The sequence below is a fragment of the Myotis daubentonii genome, chromosome 7 (genome assembly GCF_963259705.1).
Source record: "Myotis daubentonii chromosome 7, mMyoDau2.1, whole genome shotgun sequence".
Lineage (NCBI taxonomy): Eukaryota > Metazoa > Chordata > Mammalia > Chiroptera > Vespertilionidae > Myotis > Myotis daubentonii.
Window position 1 is genome coordinate 76857151 of NC_081846.1, and position 19582 is coordinate 76876732.

The window sequence follows — 19582 nt, forward strand, 5'->3', positions numbered from 1 at the left end:
TATATATATATATATATATATATTAAAAAACATGCTATCAGAACCTTTCCTATGGACCTTAGTAGAGTGTACTCAGCATTGCTATTTTTTATTTTCTATGTATGGATCCTTATTCCCAACAAAATTGTAAGCTAACTAAAGAGACAGACTGTACCTGCCTCTTTGAGTCTTGATAATGAACACATCTAACCCTTAATATTGTTCATTTTTTAAAACCTTTGGAGGCTAAATATAAAAAGGGCAGTAGACTTGGAGCACTACTTCAGCTTAAATCAACATGTATGGAGCACTACCCTTGATGCCTATGCTAGACCTGTAGGAAATACAAAAAACATGGCAAGTTGTCACAGAAGTCCAATAAAATGAGATTGAAGCGGCCCCTGTGCGACACCGAGGAGTTTGGCCTGAATAGGGAACCATCAAAGGGCTTTGAGCAGGAGGAGGTCAAGGTGAAAGACCGTTTGGTCTTATGAATTACATGGGATGTAGTTTTTACTAGAGATAAAAAGACTAAGTGGAGTAGTTAAGGATTGAAGTTGCTCTGCTGTGAGATTAAGACAGAAAGGAGTGGAAGCAGTTCAGGGAGAAAGGAAGATGACAGTGGCTGAAGGGTTAATAATGGAACCGCAACATGGGCTAGATAAGTCCCAAGTATTTTAACAAATTATATATATACTAGAGGCCCGGTGCACAAAAATTTGTGCACTCGGGGGGGTCCCTCAGCCTGGCCTGTTCCCAGTCAAAGTCCAGGACCCCTTGGGGGATGTCCACCTGTTGACTTAGGCCCACTCCCCAGGGGATCAGGCCTAACCTTGCAGTCAGACATCCTTCTGGCAGCCAGGGAGCCCTCAGGGGATGTCCAACTAAAGGCTTAGGCCCCCAACGGATCAGGTCTAAACCATTAGTTGGACATTCTTAGTGTTGCCACGGAGGTGGAGCGGCTCCTGCCACCACCACTGTGCTGGCCAGCCATGAGCCAGCTTCTGGCTGAGTGGCACTCCCCATATGGGTCTTCTGGGTCCCAGCCTGCCTTGCGTTTTTTTTTTTTTTCTAAGACATTTCACTTTATTTAAAAGAAGCCAATATACAGGATATAAAGGGTATGATATTTACAACAGTACAGTAAACAGGTTGGTTTCCCGGTAGGATCAGTAGTCTTTCAGTAAGTATAAACCCCCCTTCCCCTTGATGCTCAACCCAGCTGGCAGACAAACAGCAACAGTGGGGTGGGGTGGGACTGCAGGATAGAGTCTCCCTAAAGGGATTAAAAATCACGTAGATGCTAAAATGTCCACGAAGGGGTCTTAGGGGTGAGGGGTGCCTCTGCCTCATTCCTTTGAGGGCTTGGCAGCAGGAATGTTGAGGGATTTGCCCCAAACTAACACACAGCCCACCCTGAGCCTGTAAATCTTCCACCCATGGAATGTTCCCTTCCCAAGAGAATCAGCCCTAATCCCTCAGCCAGGGCCTGGAGGAGCCGCCAAGGCCGTGGGCACAGCCAGGACTGTGGACATTTCATGGCCTTTCCACTCCCACTCCAGCTGCCTAACAACTCTGCACTGCTCCCCTCACCCACCTCCCCCGTCACCCCATCAGGACACCGTGCACAGGAGATTACGCTGGTTTTCCCATGCACACTGGGAACTGGCTGTTTCTGTTTTCTGGAGTAAAAAGGTTCCTGTGGGTCGGGTAAGGTCTCTGCTTGGCAGGAAGTTCTGAAACAGAGCCACTGACCACACCCACCTCCTCTGGGCATGGAGCAGCTTGGGCCCTCGGAGGTCATCTCTCCAGCAGAACTGAAGGGAAGGCCATGTATACCCTTCTGTCCCTCACCCTTCACATGCCCAGAACCATCAGTGTCACACTTCCTAATTCCTATCACTGTATTTCATTAGTTCCATACTGTTTGACTAATTCTGAATCTTGTACATCAGAACCTGCACACACATGTAAAAACAGGACCCGTTTTTGACAGATGTGAAACCACCATTTATTTGTAATAAATAATTACACAATCTAAAAAAAAAAAAAGAAAAAAAGACCTGGCTTCCTCGTGTTCTGGGTCCCTCCCTGCCTCATCGCCAGGGACATGATCAGTCCCCCACGGCCAGGCAGGACGCTTCCGCTTATTCTGGGTCCCTCCCTGCCTCAAGGGGTCGCAGATCACCACCGAGATGGGGGGTAGGGAAGAGGCAGACACTGGCGGCCTCTTCTCTGCCCCCGCCCCCCCGACCCCCCGCTTCTCTGATCACCAGCTGGGGGGCGGGCCTTTGCCCGGGTTCTTGGATCCAGGGCTGGGGGCAGGGCAAAGTGCCTTTACCCTGCCACCCGGCTCTTGCCTGCCTCCTGGGTTGCTGATCACCGTTCTTCCGTCCTTCCCCTTTTGCCTCCCATCATTGAGCCTACATATGCAAATTAGCCGCCATCTTTGTTGGCAGTTAATTTGCATATCACCCTGATTAGCCAATGGGAAGGGTAGCGAAGTTACAGTTAATTACCATGTTTGTCTATTATTAGATAGAATACTGGAGGCCTGATACACAAAATTCGTGCATGGGGAGGTGAGGGGAGGATCCCTAAGCCTGGCCTGCACCCTCTCCAATCCAGGACCCCTCAGGGGATGTCCAACTGCCAGTTTAGGCCCAATCCACAGGGATCACTGGCAGTCAGACCTCCCACTCACAATCTGGGACTGCTGGCTCATAACCGCTCACCTGCCTGCCTGCCTGCCTGCCTGATCGCCTCCAACTGCCCTCCCCTGCCAGCCTGATCTCGCCCCTAACTGCTTGCTCCCCAGCCGGCGTGATGGCCCCTAACTGCCTCTGCCTTGGCCCCCACCATCATGGCTTTGTCAGGAAGGAATTCAGACATCCAGAAGATGTCCGGTTGATCCAGTCTAATTAGCATATTACCCTTTTATTATTATAGATTCCTTCTTCCAAAATAGAATTTCTGGGAGTTCACAAAACTTTATAACATAAATTTAAAATAAGTTGATAATGAAATTGGAACAAAGGAATAATTTGGTTAGAAAATAAGGTAAAGCCAAGAGTAAGGTTGTTACACAAAATGCATGCCGTGAGGAAAAAGCAACCTACTACATGAATCACTGTGCAACTAAGATTAAAAAAGCAAACTAATTTCTTGGGATAAGCCCAATAGTTGTTTGTTTGTTTTTTCATTTAAATTCTTTATTGTTTAAAGTATTACATGAGTCTCCTTTTCCCCCATTGATCTCTCTCTGGCTGCTTCCATCCCCCAGCATATGCCCTCACCTCCCTACTGTCTGTGTCCATTGATTATGCTCATATGCATGCATACACATCCTTTGGTTGATCTCTTATCCCCTCACCCCCTGCCTTCCCTCTTAGGTTTGACAGTCTGTTCGATGCTTCTATGTCTCTGGTTCTATTTTTGTTCATCAGTTTATGTTGTTCATTATATTCTACAAATGAATGAGATCATGTGATATTTATCTTTTTCTGACTGGCTTATTTCACTTAGCATAATGCTCTCCAGGTCCATCCATGCTGTTGCAAATGGTAAGGGTTCCTTCTTTTTTATAGCAGCATAGTATTCCATTGTGTAGATGTACCACAGTTTTCTAATCCACTCATCTGCTGATGGGCATTTAGGCTGTTTCCAAATCTTAGCTATAGTAAATTGTGCTGCTATGAACATAGGGGTGCATATATCCTTTCTGATTGGTGTTTCTGTTCTCTTGGGATATATTCCTGGAAGTGGGATCACTGGGTCAAATAAAAGTTCCATTTTTAATTTTTTGAGAAACCTCCACATTGTTTTCCATGGTGGCTGCACCAGTCTGCATTCCCACCAGCAGTGCATGAGGGTTCCATTTTCTCCACATCCTCGCCAGCACTTGTTGTTTGTTGATTTGTTGATGATAGCCATTCTGACAGGTGTGAGATTGTACCTCATTGCTGTTTTGATTTGTATCTTTCAGATGATTAGTGACTTTGAGCATGTTTTCATATGTCTCCTGGCCTTCTTTATGTCCTATTTTGACAACTGTCTATTTAGGTCTTTTGCCCATTTTTTGGATTGTTTATTAAGCCCAATAGTTTTTGATGCCAAGAACAGAAAGAAATTTCTCTCTGAGGTCTGAAGACAGAAATTTTTGTTCTTTTTGGTGAACAATAACTGTCCTCAACAATATTCTTAGAGTAAATATATTCAGTAACATAGGCAGTTGGTATAACATGAAGGGGGGGGGTGAGTCAAAATTAGTAAGAATAATGGAATAAAGGCTCAAAGTAATAGGATCTATTTTTGCCTGATCTGACTTAATTTGGGGATGAATTTTTTTTAAAGCTCTAGGTGTCAAGTTCCTCAAACTGTGACCTATGTACCATCAATATAAACTGGGGTAATTGGTAAAAAATGTAGATTATTGGGCCTCCTCCAAGATGTAATGAATAGAATCTTTGGGGAAGGGACTTGAGGAATTTAGTTTTTTATAAACCTTCCCAAGTAATTCAGATGCATACTGAAGTTTGAGAAACTTTGACTAGAGTCAAGGTTTTCAGTCTGAGTAGACTCACTATGGGTGTGAAATGAATTCACTGAGTCATGATGAGCATTTTAAAAAATGAAACACAAAAAAATGAAAATAAAAAACGAAACACAAAACAGAATAGACTAGAATGTTTCAGAGTGCCAAGTTGTAAGAATATAGAATTAGAATAACTATTGTTTAGGGTAAATTTTGTGAATATATACATAGTATTACATGAAATATACATAATTTAACATAAATACAATGTATGTATTTGTGTGCATATATACAGCATTGTGACTATGATATACATCTGATGTTATGATGTACATAAATATATGTATATAAGGTGTCCCAAAAATATATATACACTTTAACAGCTGATAACTCACTAACTTTCACTCCTTTTCAGGTTAACTGATTTGAAATAATGGGTGAAACCAGACTAAGCTTTGAACAAAGAAAATTTATCCTCAAATGGCACTAGACATTTTTATGGGGATACATAAAAGTTAAAATTTATGGTACGAAATCAGCAATAGTTCAGGAATTAAGGGTGCACAAATACCGAACTAAATGATTCTTGATGTTTGTGATTCCATTGCTTCATGTTATCAACAGTGCCTGGACCAAAACCATCATCAGTTTGAAAACAGGCATTGATAAAAAACAATTATCCATTCCTGTAGATTCTTTTAAAATTTTAAAATGAACTTTATGTTAATAAACACTAGCTTTATAATCATTCAAAGTGTGTATACATTTTTTGGGGAATATATATATATATATATATATATATATATATATATATATATATATATTGGTTGCTATGTATTTTTTCCAAACCAATAGCTAGAGGAATTCTTCAGATAACCTATCCTTTGGGTTGTTTCCTTCACTCACTTTTTATTAAACTCTGAGCAGCAGTGAGTCTGAACTCATACCTGTGACAGGAACCCTGTAGCCAGGTAGGACTCAGCAACATTTGTGAGGAGCTGAGAAGTTAGACAAGAATGGGAAACTGAGAAACCAAGATAGCGGCATAGGTAAACACCGGAAATTGCTGCCTTGCACAATCACTTCAAAAATACAACTAAAAGACAAAACAGACATCATCCAGAACCACAGGAAGGCTGGCTGAGTAGAAATTCTACAACTAGAAGGAAAGAGAAAAGCACACTGAGACTCAGGAGGTGCGGAAGTAAAGTGCAGAGGTACAGAGGTGCACGCGGAAAGGGCTGGCAGCTGAGGACATGGCGCACGTGGAGAGGGCTGGAAACTTAGGACACGGTTGTCTTTTTCAATCAGGAGAGAGTCTCAAACTCCCGACTGCTCTGACTCCAGTGCTGGGTGAGTCTCTGGGGACCCAGAATCATACGGGAGAAACTGGACTGTCTGGCATCGGTCGGAACTCGAGGGCGGCTTTCTCTCAGAAGTGCTTACAGCGGTTACCAGGACACTGAGATGTGGGGCCTCTTAGGGTAGGACTGGGGAGCAGCCATAGCTGCTTGCTCCGCCCTGTTGATCCCCTGAGACCCTGCCCCACCCAACCTGTGCGCAGAGGTTTTGCATATGAAAGGCCTGGCCCTTTGCAATCTGAAAATTACCTCACAAACTGCAGCTGGGTCAGAGAAACCCAGAACATCCAAAAGAAGGCCCAGGGCCCCACAGCAGCTTGCATTGCTTCATAGCTGGGCTCCTGCTGGGTAGCCTCAGGAAGAGGCTAAATTAGCACCTTCTTAGAGATCCAAGAGCCAGTGTACCCAGTGGTCAGAGTGGGACCATCCAGATAACAACTCCACAGATCCATAAGGGACACACTCAGGGGGCAGATTCAGTGAGCACCAAAGCCCCACTGAAGCAAGTCTTGCCCCAAAAGGGTGTCTCCAGCACAGAAGTTCTCCCACTGCAGACACAGCTGATTCTCACAGCCAATTGGCCTGGAGGCCAATTCCTTCCAGTGATACCTACAACAATCAAGGCATAACTACAACAAGACTGTGCACAAAGCCCACAAAGGGGTGCACCAAGAGTGTCCACCTCAGGTAATTGGGGAGGCTGAGCCACTGGGCCCTATAGGACACTTAGCACAGAAAGTCACTCTATCAACACAGGGAAGCATAAAAAATGCGGAGACAAAGAAACAGGTCACAAATGACAGAAATGGAGGAAAGCAAACGACTGGATATTGAGTTCAAAACCACACTTTTAAGGTTTTTCAAGAATTTTCTAGAAACTGCCGATAAACTTAGTGAGACCCTCAAGAAATCTAGTGAGACCCTCGAGGTTATGAAAAAGGACCAACTAGAAATTAAGCATACACTGACTGAAATAAAGAATATCATACAGACTCCCAACAACAGACTAGAGGATCGCAAGAATCAAGTCAAAGATTTGAAATACGAAGAAGCAAAAAACACCCAACTGGAAAAACAAAAAGAAAAAAAATTCCAAAAATATGAAGATAGTGTAAGGAGCCTCTGGGACAACTTCAAGCGTACCAATATCCAAATTATAGGGCTGCCAGAAGAAGAGAGAGAGCAAGATATGGAAAACCTATTTGAAGAAATAATGACAGAAAACTTCCCCTACCTGGTGAAAGAAATAGACTTACAGGTCCAGGAAGCGCAGAGAACCCCAAACAAAAGGAATCCAAAGAGGACCACACCAAGACACATCATAATTAAAATGCCAAGAGCAAAAGGCAAAGAGAGAATTTTAAAAGCAGCAAGAGAAAAACAGTTAGTTACCTACAAGGGAGTACCCATACCACTGTCAGCTGATTTCTCAACAGAAACTTTGCAGACCAGAAGGGAGTGGCAAGAAATATTCAAAGTGATGAATAGCAAGAACCTACAACCAAGATTACTTTATCCAGCAAAGCTATCATTCAGAATTGAAGGTCAGATAAAGAGCTTCACAGATAAGAAAAAGCTAAAGGAGTTCATCACCACCAAACCAGTATTATATGAAATGCTGAAAGGTATCCTTTAAGAGGGGAAAGAAGAAGAAAAAGGTAAAATACAAATTATGAACAACAAATACACATCTATCAACAAGTGAATCTAAAAATCAAATGAATAAATAATCTGATTAACAGAATAAACTGGTGAATATAATAGAATCAGGGGCATAGAAAGGGAGTGGACTGACTATTCTTGGGGGAAAGGGGTGTGGGGGGTGCTGGAAGAGACTGGACAAAAATCATACACCTATGGATGAGGACAGTGCGGGGGGGGAGGGCAGTAAGGGCAGAGGGTGGGGTGGGAACCAGGTGGAGGAGAGCTATGGGGGGAAAAAAGAGGAACAACTGTAATAATCTGAACAGTAAAGATTTAATTAAAAAAAAAAGAATGGGAAACTACACAGCAGGCCAGAGACCTCAATGAACTCCCTGACGACAGGCTTAAGAGTCCCCTCAAGACATAATTTGGGGTCCACCAAACACAGAGGTGGAATGAGCAGGTCTGGGTTTATCTCTGCAGCTGAGCAGTTCTCCTATCTGACCACTTTCTCTCTCTTCCTAAGTACAACCTCCCCTCCTACTCAGGAAACATCTGATCTTTGTGAACCCACGGCCTTAAAGTGGAGGCATCTATTCTCTGCCTTCTCCACCTAAGAAATACCCATAGTTCAAGACCAAGCTGAAGATATACCTTCTTGGTGGAAACTTCCCAAACCCCAGTCAGGCTCTTTTCTGAATTTCTACAATTATTTATTCATTATCATAATTTATCTTTTAAAAATTCATGCATTCACTCAAAACAAAGTGTTTATTAAGCAACTATCATGTGGCAGCTCTGAAATGGCTGGAAATGTGCATGGCTTTGAACTCTCCACAGCACTCAAGCAAATGACTTGCGTAGTTAAGTACTCAACATACATTGTTGACTAACTAGCTGTTAATGTGCATTTTTGCTTCTTACTCATGGTTTTTTTTTCTCATTTTCTTTTTTCTTTTAAGCTGAGTAGTAATAAATGCACAGAAAGAACAAGAATGTTTATAGTAAATTGAGTGGCAGGTAGCTGTGTTCACTTACTCATACCTTTACCATACAAGGCTGCTCTTGTGTAGATATGACCTTCTTAAATCATACTTAAGCAAATTAAAAGCATTTCTCAGAAATCTATATGAATACATCCCAAGCATCATTTAGTCTTAAAAAGCAAGTCAATTGAATGCATAATGAACTCTTTCATTCATTTCGATTTGATCCACTGGAGACGCTTAAATGAATTCACAATATACGCACATCTTATGAGGAATATCCTAAACCAAAAGCTAAGAATGACTTGCTCCTTTCTTTGCTAAAGAAGCTGTAGAAGTGAAAATACTGCCTTTATGGATTTTTAAGCAATCAAAATATCTTCATGGGATGAAAAATATTTTACTGGATTTTTGTGGTTGAATAGCTTGGAACAGCTAGGAAACTGGATCCATTAACCTCCTAATACTAAAGCCTTTAAAATATACAATAATATATATTAATTGATGAACATTTTGAAAACACTGATAAGCACAAAGAAAAAATTTTTTAACAAATCACCTGTAACCCTATCACCTATGAATAAGCACTTGGAATATATCCTTCTAGGTTTGACTTAAGAAGTCTTTAGTTTATCAATTATTTATGTGAAATCTTTGGATTTACAAACCCTGAGGGTGGGCCCTTGTCATCCAGCTTTAGACATAGTGGTAGAATCTTACAAAAGAAAATAATGTGGAACTGGAAGTCTTTTCAGAGTAAATTCATTATGCATCTTTTAAAAAATGTTTTTATTGATTTTAGAGAAAGAGGGAAGGAGAGAGAAACATTGATGAGAGGGAAACATCCATCAACTGGCCCCCACTGACAACCTGGGCATGTGCCCGACCAGGAATCGAACCGACGACCTCTCAGTGCATGGGACGACACTCAACCAACTAAGCCACATCAGCCAGGGCTATACATATTTCTTAATACAGCTATTAAAATGGGAGAGGAAAACTATTAACAAAAGGGAACTTTATCACCAGGACAAGATATGCTATTATGCCTTAATGACCAAATTACTCTGCGATATTACTTTTATTCTAGAATTTTATACGCTTAATAAGAAGTGCCAAGATGCAACGTGCTCGGCATTTCACACTCATTTACTGCAATACCTCAGAGCATTATAAAATGTTCGATTGAAATGCAATTTTCCAGCTAAGTTACAGCTCTGCAAAGGGTTACGGAAACTCAAACCCTAGGTTTTGTCCTAGAGATTTTGAAGTTTAATGTTATTATGACTATCTCACATACCAAGGTAAACCCAATAGTGTTAAGTTACACCCATGAGAATAGTGAAACTACAATCACCAACTCACAACTGACTTAAAACCAGAAATCCTCACAGACTTAAACTGCTGCTTTAAGGAGACATAACTAGCGTCAGTACTGGGAAGATGAAAGCAACTGGATCCCTGCATATTAATGTCAATATGTCAATGCATGTCCGATTATGATGACAACAAGAAAATGGAAGAAGGGCGGGATATCTAAGCGTGGCATTAAAGTCTAGACCAAATTAAATTTGATCAAAGACCAAGGATATTGTAACTACCAATCTTAACTGCATTCAGTTAAGCTTACAGTTGAACCCATAATTTATTTCCGGAATCTCCAAGACATCCTGGCTAGTCCTCTGGAATTTTCTACCTAACAGTTCAGGGATTGAGATAGTTTAAGATTCTAAGCCTATAATAGCACATGCAGATAATTACATGCTGTAGGATGCAATACGATTCCCCGATCCTTTGATAACACTGGGACCTGTTGAATGAGAGCCTGAGTGAAAGCAGTAATTCAAAATTTCCTTCCTTTGTGACTTTTTGGTCTAAATCTCACCATTGCTTTTTCATTGTTTGGACCTTATTGTATAAAAAGGCAGGGCGATCCTGATAAGAGCAAAGGAAAGGCTTAGCACAGTTTGGAGGAGGCTGCATGGATTTCCTCCAGAATCAGCACAGGGACCCGCCCAAGGGCCTGGAACCATGGGAATTTCCTACTGAAGGATGTACCAGTCTATAGCTTCATTTTCACCGTAAGATTAACGGGACCTGACTCTGGGTAAAATCCAATACCACAAGTTGGACGTGCAGGTGAGTTTTCCTTTTTTGTGGATGCCAGTCTATCGTTAAGGAGACCCACAGACTACAGGAAGGGAGAAAAAATGTTTCTCCTGCAGCTCCTATGAACTGTGAAGAATTGCAATTATATGCTTGAGGATAACAGCAGCACCAAGCCTCCGAAGGAAAAATACTAAAGCTACTTCTGAAAACCCATGAATGCCACCTATTATGCTCACAGATATCCTAGCCAAAAGGATTTGCTTCTTTCAACTGCCCTGCAACTCGCAGCTGTGACTGTCACATTCTCGAGGTGAAGCTGTGCTCCGTGTCCACTTAAGCTGGATCTGCCCATGAAAGCTGCCAACCACAAATATGCAGCCGCTGGAACATCCTGCCCTCCCCTCACTCCCGTGAACACTGTGGATACTGCTTGACTTATTAAAGTAATAAGCGATGGCAGCGGAGCAGTGCTTCTCAACAGGGGCTGATTTTATCTCCCGGGGCGCATCTGCCAATGTCTCAAAACATTTTTGATAAGCACAACTGGGGCGGGGGTGGCAGTGGGTGTTGCCACTGGCATCAGGTGGGTAGAGGCCAGAGATGCTGCTAAACATCCTGTCTTACTTAATACAATAAGATCCAAACAATGAAAAAGTAACGATGAGACTTAAACCAAAAAATCACAAAGGAAGGCACGGAACAGCCCTTCCACAGAAAAGTATTATCTTGCCCAAATTGTGCCTAGGTTAAAATACTCTGAACTATTTTTTTTTTCACAACTGCTCTGTGGAAGTAGATGGGATAGGACTGTTTTTATTTGCTCCCTTTTCTCTCCCCCTCAAAACTTTCTCCTCTACCTTTGTATAACAGCTTTCACCTACATCTATGGCTTCTTACTGAAAGACACCCAGGGTCACTTTTAGCACAAAACAAATGTTTCTCTCTTCCAGGAGCCAAATGGTCAGTGCTAACTTTTCAAGTGTCCTCAACTGCTTTGATGAATTGATATTCTTCTCTAGCTGGTGAAGAAAAACAACACAGATAATGGTCTCTGCAGCTGTTAGGAGGTTTGTAGTGTGTGTGTGTGTGTGTGTGTGTGTGTGTGTGTCTAGATTAGCTCCCTCGCTACATTAATTCTTGCACTTGACCAAGCAAAATGCCCCATTCCTAAAATAGGGTAGTCAAAGAAACCAGATCAACCTGGAAGGAAACATGAAACCGTGGGAAACAAGATAAGCCCGAGTATTCAATCACCTCATTTCAGAAGAATCAAAGTCTTACAATGCCAAGGCCACTTGCTAAAGTCCAGAAAAAGAAACATTGGAAGAAGACAGAAATAGTGACGAAGGTGCAGTGAGTGATAGGCCAAGCTAGAAATTAAGGTTGGAAGTCCCGGGAAGAAAATACTTTTTTCCCATAGCTATCTCATGACTATTCCCCCAGAAATAGAGGCACTGCCTGCCTTCCTAAAAGCCCCAAAGGATAACCCATGTTCTCCTTTGGTTACACATCACAGAGCTCACAGCCCAATTCTAACGGAAAGGAAGATGCCTCAAAATCTAGGAATGTTTGAGTCTGGAAGCAGAGAGGCCCAAACGACCTGATAAGCCCTTATCAGCTATCACCCTTTGACATAGAACATATTTTCATTCTGTGTGCCTGTGTTACAGAGAATATAATGTGAAGGAAAAGGCCAAGTCTTTACCAAAAGCCAATACTTTTTTGGAGGGAATGGACTTGAATTTATAATTAAGCAGAGTGATATAAAAAAATGATCCCCTTGCTAGAAATAGGATTTCCACAATCTCTCTCTCTCTCTCTCTCTCTCTCTCTCTCTCTCTCTCTCTCTCTCTTTCTCTCTCTCTCTCTCTCTCTCTCTCTCTCATCTTTCTCTCTCTCTCTCTCTCTCTCTCTCTCTCTCTCTCTCTCTCTCTCTCTCTCTCTCTCTCTCTCTCTCTCTCTCTCTCTCTCTCATCTTTCTCTCTCTCTCTCTCTCTCTCTCTCTCTCTCTCTCTCTCTCTCTCTCTCTCCCCATCTATACTTTCAGGCATTAGCCTGTGGGTCTACCATTAGACATTTATCCCTCCTTGCTACTTACACTCCAGCTGTATAAGGAAGTGTGGTTTTTCACGCTTCAGGATTCTGCTTCCTGCTCTCATACCCTTTAACACACTATTCCTCACCCTCACCCCCACTCTTGTTTTCCCTTTCTTAAGATTTAGGTTCAGGTGTCATTTTTAGGGAACTTCCCTTTTGACCCTACCCTCTCCCCTTTTCTGCATTTCTATAACAGCCAGTTATATCTCCATCATTATACTTAAAACATTTTCACATCTAGTCACATTTCCAGTGGATCTCAAATGTTTAGTGAGCATAATATTCACTTGAGAACTTTGCTAAAAATACCCTTGCCTTGTACAAAGACTTTGAGTTACTAAATGTGGGGTAGACCCAGGAGATTGCATTTGTGAATAAAACCTTCCTTAATTATCCTGAGGCTGTTGTCCAGCAACCACACTGAAGATCTGGCCTTGTCGGCACCCCAAGCCCCTTGACACTGAAGGCTAGAAGCTGTCTTTAGTTATCTCCATATCCCCAGCCCCAATCCAGGACCAATTCGTGGCACAGGGCAAACCCATGTTCAAAAAATATTGTTGAATAAATGCACCCTGAAACATCTCTGATTGAAAAACAAATCTTATCTAATAAAGTGGGAATATGCAAATTGACCATCACACCATAACGGTCAAGATGGCTGAGCCCACAGCAGAGGCAGGGATTCCGTAACACAAGATGGCTGTGCCCACAGTGGAGGCCGAGCTCCTGTAACAAGCCTTAATGAGCAATCAGCAGGGACCCAAGGCTGCGTGGCGCTGGGCCGGGGCAGGGGACCTGAGGCTGTGCCCCCTGCCTAGTGGGGTTTGACAGGGTACCTTAGGCCATGTCCCGCACCCAGCAGAGCTTGACAGGCGACCTCAGGCCATGCCCCCTGGCCCATGCCAGGGAACCTCAAGGTGCAACCCCCAGCCCGGGCCAGGGGACCTCAGGCCACACCCCCCGCCCTGGCACTGGGCCAGGTGACCTGAGGCCAAGACCCCCCAACTGGTGGGGCTTGATGGGGGTGGGGCCAGTCGGGTCTGGATCTAGCCCAATGGGGGTGGGGCCGGCCGGGTATGGGTTGAAATTGCACACGTAGGTAGGCGGGGACTTGACTCTGGTTCCCGTGGTATGCCCCAGACTCTGACAAGGGGAAGATTTTCATATACATTTTACTAATTTTCTTTCATCTCTGACACTTCTATTATAGAGAAAGGGCAAATAGCAATATTAAAATATTTCCTCTAATTAACCCTCTTTTAATGTGCACGAATTTTGTGCACCAGGTCACTAGTACCAAATAAATTCTTAACATGGAAGAGTTGAGAGGGTGAGGCCAGGAAAAAAATTAGAAGGTAGGCTGATGGAAAATCCCTGGGTCCAACCTCCATTGCTTCACATCTTGTTAAGAAACACGACTGCAAGTCTCTTCACCTTCAGCATCAGCTCCCATTACTGAGCTTCTCTCTGCCCATCATGCCTAGTGTTATGCCAATCGGCTACCTGTAGACTTTTTTTCCCCTGTAGACTTTTATATCACCTTTATACTGCATCCCACACCCCTCTAGTATGGCAGTCAGGAAGAAGGCTTTATGTTAAAGGTCCGCCTGTGCTTGGTGATCATCCATTCTTAATCAGCAGTGTCAGCCTGAGACAGAATGTGTTAGAGCTCAATTTGAAGGAAGGCCAGGAGAGAGTCTTGTAATACCATGCCACCCCATTCTTAGACAAATATAGAGAATGATCTGTTCATACAACTAGGAAAACCAGGGAAGGAATACCGATCCTGGTTTGTAAAGCAAAGTCTCGTGTGTGCTCTATTTGGTGCAGAGGTTGGCCAGATTAGGAAAGGAAAAGGGAGTGTGTGCACATATGTGGGTATGCGGTTAAAACTGAGCTGGCCAAGAATGTTCTAGTTTCCTAATAGCGCAAAATGGGTTTGATTCTTTGTCCTTGTGTCTCCCGTCCTGGCTCAGCGGGAGCTGAAAATATTCTTCGCCCAACCCTTAGGGCCAAAGAATTGTGGGATATTGGAATGCTATTTTGTTTTCAGGCTGTTTGATGTTAGTGGCTTGATTACCAATATAGTGGTATAGCAAAGAGTTTCATTTTGGGAGGTCTTAGTACCAGATGTCAACAAATACTAAGAAAAACATTCCTTTATGTCACACACGCATACACACACCACTCGGAAGTACCCCCCGCCCCTCCTCACAACAAATCCCTTTCCAAACATTTCATCTTAAAAGCTTTCGATTTAAATATTTTAAATACATTTTTACTGTGGAATAATCTTAGGTTTACAGAAAAGTTGCAAAGAAAGTAAGAGAGTTCTTGTATACCCTTCAGCAATTTCTCATTATATAACTCTGGTCCACATGCCTGCACCAGGGGATGACAAACTGCAGCAGCTTGCAGGCCAAATCTGGCCTGCCACCTGTTTTAGTAGGACCTGCAAGCAAAAAATAAAAAGGTTTTTATATTTTTAAATGGTTGAAAAAGTCAAAATAAGAATAATACTCCATGACACAGGAAAGTGTATGAACTTCCAAATTCAGCTTTCATAAATAAAGTTTTATTGGAACACAGCCATGCCCATTCCTTTACTTATTGTCTGTTGCCCTTTACTCCTGTAGTGGCAGAGTTGAGTGGTTGTAACAATAGACCATAGAGCCACATCCTCCCAAGTCTTTACTTTCTGGTCTTTTACAGAAAAAGACTGCAGACTCCTGGTCTCAACTAAGAGGTAAACATTGTTGCATTGCTATTAACTAAATTACACACTTAATAACACCGGTTTTTCCCTTAATGGTTCACCATGCAATCCAGGATACCACACTGCCTTCAGCAAACACGTATGTACATCCGCTTCTGTTTACTCACCGGGTGCACGGTCCTACTTTGGAAAATATTCCTGCCTAACAAATGAATTTCAGCTGGCCACTTGAACAGGGTTTGTTTTTGCTGTTTGTTTGGGGTTGTTTACACTTTTTACACAATAGCCAATTTAATTCAACATCTGGGCTTGGAACGCTGCGAACTTGAAGATGAAGAGCTATATTTGTTCAAGTGGTCCAATGTTGGGCCAGACAGGGTACCAAATCAGGCTCTTCGGAAAAAGCGCTGGTTCCCAAAGCCCTCCCGCGTTCGGTGGCCGCCGGTCCCAGGCAGCCCCTGCCCCAGCTCCCTGTCCTTTGTTTCCTCCTTCCCCAGCCTGGCCTGTGAACGGCGCGGCTCTCCCTTTCTCCCGGCTGCCGCGCCTTTCAAGGGGCTCCGCAGGCACAGGCGGGCGGCGTCCGGTTGCCGGGCAACGGCCTGCAAAGCTGCACACGCTGCCGCCAGGGCCGAGACACATCCGCACCAGCCCGTCTGCGCTGCGAGCCTGTGGCCTGATTTCTCCCCCTCCATTGTTGTAGCTAACACAAAAGGCTACAACTCCAGTGTGGCCATGGGGCCTGCATTGAATTACGCGCCAGGCCATTCTTGGGGCCAGAGCCTTTGTGGGTTGAGATGCGTTCCTTCCCGGAGCCAGAACTCCGGGCCTGTCACACGCAAGCTGAAGCGCTTCTCAAGCCTGGGCCAGTCTCCCTCCCTCCCTCCCTGCACCGTATCCACCCACCTACCGCCTTTGTAGCTCTCAGCTGGCGGCCAGGCCCTCGTTTGCCTTTTGGCTGCTATGAGATCACTCCAGCTGCGGTCTTGGACATTCCTCCCCACTTGCTTCCTTTTCTCTCAAGTCAAGCGTCGCATATAAAATCCCAGGCCTATTTGGTCATCTTTGCTTATCTCTTTCTCAACCATTCCCAGCTCCCCCATCCCTCTCTCTCAGGGGCCTAAGGCTGCTGTTGCCATGGAACTCAAAACAATTCCGGAGATGAAGGGAGCTTTTCTATGGTGTCCGCCCAAGTCCCAAACTTCAGAGGCTGAAGTCAGCGCAGAGTCCTTGGGATCTCCCAGCGCTCCCTATCCTCCAGTCTGAGGGCGAGTTAATTCACCACCCTCTCATTCCCTGACCCAGTCAGCGTTCAACACCGTGTTCGCGTCCGGGAAAATTCAGTGGTGAATTGGGAAGAGAAATGTTAACCCACGCTTAGGAGCAATTGCATATAAAAGCAGGAAGTGATCTCCGTGCACAGGAAAAACATCCCAAGATAGGGGTCTATTTTTCTTTAACAGTGTAACCTCCACAAAGAGCATTAGGTCAGCATTTAATACCCATTCTTACTTGCTGAGCGAGATGTGCATGAAGCTAACACTACACTACCTATTTTATTTTATTTATTTTATTTTTTTAGCTATCATCAATGTGCAATGCCTGCTGTTCAGCTAGGGTTCCCAAGTGTAGGCTTCACACACATGGCCAACTGTGGACAGGGGTGGAGGCGCGGGCACGTGTGGAAATCCAGGTGTACCAGGTGCAGCCTTCTGCCATCTCTTTGTGCTTCATTATTCCGGCTCCCTTCCCCATAACATTCTGTTAAAACCCAGGCATAATGAAATAAATAGGTAGGCCATGAGAGGAATTCAAACTATACTGTGATAACTTACTTTTAATACAGAACTCATATTATGTGGGTGGAAGGAAATGAGAAAAAAAGCTTGTATGCCTTGAATCTATTTTAATACCTTTTTCTGAAGAGCCTGATTTGGTACCCTGTCTGGCCCAACATTGGACTACTTGAACAAATATAGCTCCTCCTCCATCTTCAAGTTCGCAACGTTCCAAGCCCAGGTGTTGAATTAAATTGATGTCAGACTCCAGTTATCATAAATCAATCAAATATTTGTCAACTTATGTGGCACAAGCAGATGCCCCAGTAATGGGTATGAACCCTGCCTGTAGCCTAAATGAGTGTGAACCAGCCGAACACTAGTGCTGACGCCCTCTAAGATCACAGCTCCCTGCCAGGCAATTGAGTGGGGGACAAGGGGAGTTCCAAAAGCCATAACATTGTCTTTCCTCAAGGTATTACTTAGTTTTAAAAAATGAAACTAGCGTACATGAAATAATTCCAAGTGACAAAGGTGATAAAATTAACCATTCATAGCTTGAAACTTTTCTCAGTAATAATAGCTAAACTTTCACAGTAACCCTAGGAAATTATTGGTACTATTATCGTCCCTATTTTACATATATGGAAACTTAAGAAATAATTCCGGACTTCTTCTTTCTCTCTCTCTCTCTCTCTCTCTCTCTCTCTCTCTCTCTCTCTCTCTCTCTCTATATATATATATATATATATATATATATATATATATATGTACTAGAGGCCTGACGCATGAAAATTCATGCAAGAGTAGGCCTTCCTTCCCCAGGCTGCCGGCACTGGCTTCCCTCTGGTACCCGGGACCCTGGCTACCCTCCGGCCCCGGCTTCATCAGGAAGGATGTCCGGAATGACATCCAGAAGATGTCTGGTCTAATTAGCATATTACCCTTTTATTATAATAGATGACAGACAGAAAAAGAAGAGGAAGGTGCTTATTAATTGCCTGCAGTATTTCAGGTATGGTTCCAGGAAAGATAAGTCATATATTCAAATGACCACACTTTGGAAACCTGGACTTAGTGAGTATGTGCAGGCAAATAGAAGGGAGAGAATGCTATAAGCAAGAGCACTGAGAAGTTTGAAGAACCAGAGATTATAGGAAGGAAACTAGGGTGATGGTAGTAAACTCACTTCAGTTATCTAGCAAATATGGAATAAGGCTGTCGGGGGCGTGGGGAGTCTCTGGAAGGAGGGGCCCCAAGCCTCAACCACAGACCAGAGGTGACAGTTGTGTAACAGGTCCTTCAGCAAGCAGAGGAAGAAAGGAAAGAAGTGATGTAAGAGGCACTTAGGAAAGAGTCTTAGCCACTAATTTACTTGGGGAAATGAGATGAAGGAGTAAAGAGTGATGGGGTTTTTAAATTTGCAGAAGTTTATTATAATAAATACACCTCCCAAAGGGTCTCCAAGAAATAGCTCGGCAACCCTAGGTGCCTAACTCACCCAGGGTAGTTTACTGACAGCAAATCTGAACCAATAGATAAATATGAAATTATTTCACATTATGTAAAACAGTGCTAGGCACATAGTAGAAGCTAACTGAATATGTATTGATTGACTGACTGCTTGAATAAATTGAAGAACGAAGATATGGGCAAATCCTTTTCCTCAAATCAGTGTGATTTAGAGTCTGCCCTTGTGACTGTCTGAAGGCGCTCAAGGCAAGGAGGTGCAATGGCAAGGGCCCGGAGACCTGGGCTCAGCCTCCAGCTTGCACATAACAACTTAAAAAGTCATTTCATCCCTCTGGACTTACATGCTGAGATTGGGCTAAGTAATCTAAAGCACAAAAACCCAAATTTTCAAACGCTGGTTTCTCTTCAGATGGCATAAATCTTTCGCCGTTTACTAAAGATTTCCGTGGAGAGGAACAATTCTGAGAAAGGAAAAAAAAAAAAAAATCCAAGTTTTACAAATGTATATCCACCCAAAGCATTTGAAGGAAAATAAATGAAGCATTTTGTTTGCACCGAGCAGAGCTTAGCCATTGTCTCCAAAGGTAAGAGAAGTGCATCTCACTAAAGAGGAAAGGAGACGCTGGTGGTATTTCTAGGCTCTTTCCCGCTAAGAATCCTGGCAGTTTTCCCTAGTGTGGAGGGACCTTCCCATCATTTTGATTCCCATGATTTCACACTCCTGGGAATTTCCTCAGAGGAGCAGTTTCTTTGGCAACTTCATGCTCACAGCCATCTTAGCATCAGTAGGAGTGACGTAGACATGTCAGTCGGGGAACAGGCCTCTTCCGGGCAGTGGCGAAAGGAGCTGCCTCCTTTTATTACCAAAAATAAATACAGAAGACACAAAAGATTGTATTGCACTTGTC

General features: G+C 43.4%; 1 pseudogene; it reads left to right on the top strand.

Annotated features, from left to right (window-relative positions):
• Window positions 1-19063: 19063 nt before the first annotated feature.
• LOC132239022 (U5 spliceosomal RNA) lies at window positions 19064-19196 on the top strand (annotated as a pseudogene).
• Window positions 19197-19582: the final 386 nt, after the last annotated feature.